Genomic DNA, 6,778 nt, shown 5'->3' with positions numbered 1-6,778 from the left:
AAGTATTAAGTATTTATTATTTAACTTTGAACTTCTTCTCCCACAATTTGTATTATTTGTATTTAAGGTATTGTTTAATAAGTATTAATAAACTATATATTTAAGTATATTATAGTGTTGATATCTATCTATCTATCTATCTATCTATCTATCTATCTATCTATCTATATATATATATATATTTATCTATCTATATATATATATTTATCTATATACATATATACTATTACTGCTACTATATACTTTTATAACTATTATTAAAACTATTTTATTTTATTTTTTTCTTCCTCTGTCATTTTATCGCTATCATTTCTTGTCTGGAAATGGTATACTTTTCTTTCTTTTAGATATTTTTGAAAATAGTATAATATAATTGGTAGCAAGCATAAACAGCTGTCTTTAATTTCAGTGTTAGTTTTATTTATTTTCAACCCACCTGTGCATTTATTTATGTTATTGTATGTTTCTTCTCTTTGGTTTTATTTTAATACATGCACAAATAAAGAACTAAATAACTAAAATAGTTGCAGATTGTTGTTAGATTGTTAGATCTGTTGATCTGATTAATTAATCGACAACAAATAAATACAAATAAAAATATGCAATAAGTGAAAATGATGAAATAATTGAGTACCTTAAGGACTCTTAAGGACTATATATATAATATATATATCATTGCATTTGAATTATTAATGCATTAATGAGTACAATATTTTACTGTTGCTGGTAAAGGTGTGGCTTATTTTTTACTTTATATTCTGCCTGGTAGCTTGTGAATTTCACCAAGGGATAAATTAAGTCTTATCTTAATTGAATTATTTGTTGATTATAGTTTTTATTATTAATCTGAATCTGCAAAGTAACTAAAGTTATCAAATAAACGCAGCATCAACTTCACAATATAGTTTGTATAATTTGCTTTTAATTTTGCACTTCTTCTCCCACATTTTATTTAAGTTATTGTTTAATAACTATTATTTAACTATTAAATCTAATATCTAAGTACAGTGTAGTGTTTATCAGTATTGTATATTTTTTTGCTCTTTATATGTCTTTTTGTGCTCTAATCTATCTATCTATCTGCTCCTGTTCAATCATGCAACTGTTAAAGATTACAGCTTTTATTTTGTGTAAAATGTTGTTGTGTGTTGTGTTGGAAATGTACACTGAAGTGATCAGGAAAGTTAATAAAAAAAAAAATAATAATGATGAATTTAATGTTAAAATAGAGCACAACTGACATGTTTAGACATGTTTCAGGCTAGTAAGAAAAAATCCCCATAGAAGCATGAAGCGTATGCACATTTTCCCCATGCAACCTGAAGGCATCACAATAGTCCCTTTACTGTTAGAGTTTATTAAACCAAACTACAGGCAGAGGATTAAAATAAATCCTCTATAACTCGTTTTATTATTCTACAATTTAATGTTTTTAATTAAAATATTTGTCAGTTTTCCTCAATTGTCCCTTTACTGTCTATAAATACTGTCTTTCTGTCTTTCTGTCTTCCTGTCTGTCTCTGTCCTCTGCAAACCAGCTGCAGAAGTGCACGAGGAGCATAAACATCTACACGTGGGCAAATCCATGACGTCAGCGCGTAGAGAACGTGACGACGGCTGGACGCTGGACGGCGAGTCAACTGGGACAAAAGACAAGCGATTATAAACAAACTCCTTTTTTTCTCTCCATACTTTATTTAGAAATCTCAACACAGGAGTTACATAAACATGTTCAAAATTTTCATTACAAGAATATTCAGCAAAATATATTTTATAGTATAAAAATAATATAAAAAATAAACTAAATTATACAACAAATAAAATATAAGGAAAATATTGAATGGAAAAATGAATAAAAACAAAAAAAAACAGTTAGGGTCTGTTAAACAATTGGAATAAACTTGAAATGTCTAAATAATAATAAATAATTAAATAATTAAAAATAAATAATGATATCCAACAGAAAATTATTTCCAAAAGATAAGAAATACAATTATATTAATTCCTCTTCATGGGTACTTAATGTTGAAACAACCCTACATTTATTTTTTATTTTATTTCTCCAGATATATTCATTGTAGGCTATAAAGATGTGCTGTTTTATGTCGGTGGTTCAAAACAAAATATTATTTCATCCATTTTTTTATCGTCTTCACATTTACAAAAGTACATTTTGTAACATAAAACCTTAAAGGTCTTATTGATAACATTTTTATGTAGACGATTAATTTTAAATTAACAAAACATCCACAGAGCTTTTAGCAAGGTGCCAAATAAAAGTATTGCTTAAAATAATTATTATAAGAAACTTTGGCAGGTCCAAAATGAATGTTTTGTTTATCTCTGTGGATGATGTCTGATGTCTGGTTCCCACTTCTAACAAGGAGTGACATCTAGTGGCTGAATGTTATCAATGTCATCAACAGCACCTTTAAAAGACTAATAATTAATAAATTAAATGAAACAGTAGGCTACATTTAAACTGCTCAGCACACAGTTATTTGTCTTTATATTTCCACATGTATTTATTCTTTTATTTATTTCTCTTTGTATTTCCACTTTTTTTAATTCATTCTTTTATTTATTCTTGTTTATATTTCCACATTTATTTTCTTATTCTTTTACAGATTTATTCTTTTTATGGCACTCCTATGACTCCTACTGTCCAACACTAACAAACCTCCCAGAGGTTAGTGTCCCAGAGGAACCATCTCATGGTTAACAGGAAGTTGTAGCGGCCTGATTCTGGCTGACCTCTGGTGTCAGATGATGTCACTAAAACCCGACTGTTTTTGTTGTTGTATTAATATTCCTCTATCTGATCAACTCACATAGATTCTCTACAGATCCATTTGTTTCAAGGATTCCTGCAAAATAAAATACAACAGCATATATTGCTTATAAAATCATTTAAGTTTATCACTATAATAAGATACTCTGCACTGTTTAAAAAATTTAAATGTGACCCATTACTGCCTTTGGTGGTATAGATTGGTTAGTTAGCACACTCATCTGTCAGTACAACATGTTTCCTGCCTTTAGATTGGGACCTCTGGTGGAAGGTCTCATGAGTCAAAAGCTTGGTAGCTTGGAAAGATTTTAAATTCCCTGGTTGAAGGTCATGCATTATATCTAAAGTTAGTAAGACCACATCGTGATGTTTCCACATCACTGTGCAGACAAACAGGAAATCACTATTCCCTTTGGACATCCAGTTTAAACACACACACACACACACACATAAATGATCTCTGGTATAAAAAATAAAAGCACTAACAATGTATATAGATTATTTGTTTATTGTAAACCACAAGATAAAAACCTACATTGATTAAAAACAATCAGTTAAGTATTGTCTAAAGAGTCTTTGTGTTTTGAACACGTAATCAGTCATACACTGTCAATAACTCTTTAACACGAAATATCTGCTGCTGCTGTTATAGATTATAATTTACAGTCTTTAATGCACAGTTTTAGAATTATAATTTAGTCTTTAATGCACATGTTTAGATTATAATTTACCATTTTAATGCACATTTTTAGAATTATAATTTAGCATTTTAATGCACATTTTTAGATTATAATTGACAGTCTTTAATGCACATTTTTATAATTATAATTTAGCCTTTAATGCACATTTTTAGATTATAATTTACCATTTTAATGCACATTTTTAGATTATAATTGACAGTCTTAAATGCGCATTTTTAGAATTATAATTGACAGTCTTTAATGCACATTTTTTTAATTATAATTTATCGATGCACATTGTTTTGTAATCATATGTTACTTTATGTACATATTGTAATGTGCACATACCTGTCACTGTAAATATATATCCTACTCACATACAGTATATAGACATCTCAACATTTACATCAGGTCCATGTATATCCATCCAGTATTTCTTTGCACCTTTTATATTGTTTACAATTTCCAGAACACTTGACTTGTATACAATTATTTTATTATTGTATTCTTTTATTCTGTTATTTCTATTCTGTGTAAGTACATATGAGAGAGCTGCATAAAACCAGAGTCAATTTCCATGTATGTATTTACTATCCAGAGAGGAGGACATTAACTCTGCTATTAATTGCATTTTTTGGTACTGTACCTTAGAAAACTCTGGATACTTGCAAACATTCAGTTGAATGAACCAATGAAACCACTCTGACCTCCAGAACTGACGGGTTTCAAAATACTTTTACAGGAGTTTTAAACTACAATGACGTCCCAACATCTCACACATGCTGATTTTGTTCAATTAGAAGTTTACTGCTGCACATCATTCACTTCTTTTGTTAGACAATAATGGGCACTTTATTTTTGGAAGAAGTACGATGTTGTACTAAAGTAAAAGTACTGTAGTAATACTACTCTGTTACAAGTAAAAGTCCTGCTTTAAAAATGTTTTTATTAGCATCAAAATACACTACTCACTATGCAGAATGGCCCATCACAGAATATATGTATTAAATTATAATTATTGATGCATTATGTGTGCATTACTTTAATGTTGAAGCTGGTAGAAATGGATGTTATTAAGTAGCAGAAAATGGAAATACCTGTACCAAAATTGTATGTGTACTTGGTTACTTTCCAACATCTATACACCAAAACTTAGATACCACATAAATATTCAATTGAAGCATCATTATATCTTTCACTCTTTTTTTTTTTTTTTTTTCCACAATATTTTTATTATGCTTTTAAACACAAACACCGACAAAACCAACAATAAATCAGCACACATTGGTCACAATAACTAAACACCAGATTTAGATCCCTAACACACAATATACATAGCACCTAATATACTCAAAGAGATGATTTTACACAATCACATATGTATTTGAAAAATCAAAGCATCTATGTATGTATATGTATAGGGATAAGGAGGCGCTCAGTCCGTTACAATTTATCGCAATCGACACTGATGCAACAAAACATTTTAAGAAAAATAAGAAAACAAAACAAAATAAATAAGTCAACAAATAAATATCTCGCCCTACGACCCAAAAATGGCCCTTTGGCAAATTTTCAATATTGCAATCTATCAGACCCTTTAGTTCAAGTTTTTCACCAACATATTTAAAAAAGGATATCCAAGTCTTAAAGAAATCACCCATTTTATATTTAAATCTGTATGTTAGATATTCCATTGATATTAGCTCAAATATCAGTTTATACCACTCCACAACTGTTGGTGTTTTGTTTTTTTTTGTTCTTTTTTACACTAATATGTTCATTGGGTTTTCCTATTTTCACCAACACAATAAGGATAAAGGAAAAAGAGAAAAAACAACAACAACAACAACAACAAAAAAACACTGGTACAGCTCAGGTAAAAAAAAAAAAAATGTATATAGGAGGTCATAGGAAATAGTCCATAGTGCAGGGAAGTCACAGGATATATGAGGTAATGTTTAAGAGACTCCTTGTAAGATAATGGAAGAGAGTTCGGGTCCAATATAATTCAGATAGGGTTGCCAGATATTATGGAACTGATCTACTTTGGTATGTATAATATTTGTCAGATATTCCAAAGGGACCATCTCAAATATCACTTTTCGCCAGCCTTGTACAGAGGGTTTCTTATCACTGATCCACTGTAGTAGTATATTTTTTCTAGCAGCAAATGTAAGAATGTTATATAACCTTTTGTTGGCTGCAGTAATTATATTTGTACTTGGGATTCCTAAAATCAAAGACATTGGATTCATTTCTAAATCCTTATCAAATATCTTTTCCATTTGACATAATATTTCAGACCAGTACTTCTGTAATTTATGACACGACCAAAGGCAATGGGTTAAGGTACCTATTTCTGTTTTACATTTGAGACACAGAGGAGAAAGTGAGGGGTCAAAGAAATGCCTGCGATTAGGGGATATATGTATTCTATGTATAATTTTAAATTGGATTGCTTTCATCCGGGTACAGATAGATATCTTTTTGGCATGACTCCAAATATCGTCCCATGTCTCATCATTAATAGTCACTGACAATTCCTTCTCCCACACACTCCTAATCCTTTGTGTATTTGTAGTATACTTGCCATTCATTACATTATATAGCAAACTCAAGAGACACCTTTGTTGGTTGTTGAAACAGCATTTTCTCAACAGCAGACACCTCAGAATGATCTATAATGGTTGTACTCTTAGTGACATAATGCCTTATTTGTAAAAACCGAAAGAAATCTTGTTTTGGGAGTTGGTATTCCCTTATCAATTGTTCAAATGACATGAGACTATTATCTGAAAGTAAGTCTCCCAATTTTGTAATATTTTTATTGTTCCATTGTCGGAAACCAGAATCCAATATCCCTGGCAAAAATTCAGGGTTGTTTATTATTGGGGTAAGTGTGGAAGTTAATTTGGACCTCCCCTCCAGACGACGGACTGATCGCCATGCCTTTAAAGCATCGATTGTTATTGGATTTATACAATTACTTCTTATGTCCTTAAAATTCTTAAAAAATAATAAATCCTGTAGTCTACGCTGGGACAATGATGCTTCAATGTTCAGCCAAGCAGAAGATGCCTCATCTTTCACCCATTCAGATATAAATCTCAAGTGAGCACACAGCTGGTATACTTTGATATTTGGCAGGTCTTTCCAACATCTATACACCAAAACTTAGATACCACATAAATATTCAATTGAAGCATCATTATATCTTTCACTCTTTAAGACATCCAGTTATTTAAAAAACAGGAAAGATAAGTCTGCATCCTACCAAAAAACAAGAAAAACAAAACACACATGCTGA

This window comes from Sebastes fasciatus, chromosome 19, assembly GCF_043250625.1.
Source record: "Sebastes fasciatus isolate fSebFas1 chromosome 19, fSebFas1.pri, whole genome shotgun sequence".
In the NCBI taxonomy this organism is placed as follows: domain Eukaryota; kingdom Metazoa; phylum Chordata; class Actinopteri; order Perciformes; family Sebastidae; genus Sebastes; species Sebastes fasciatus.
Note: the sequence above shows the minus strand (reverse complement) of the source record.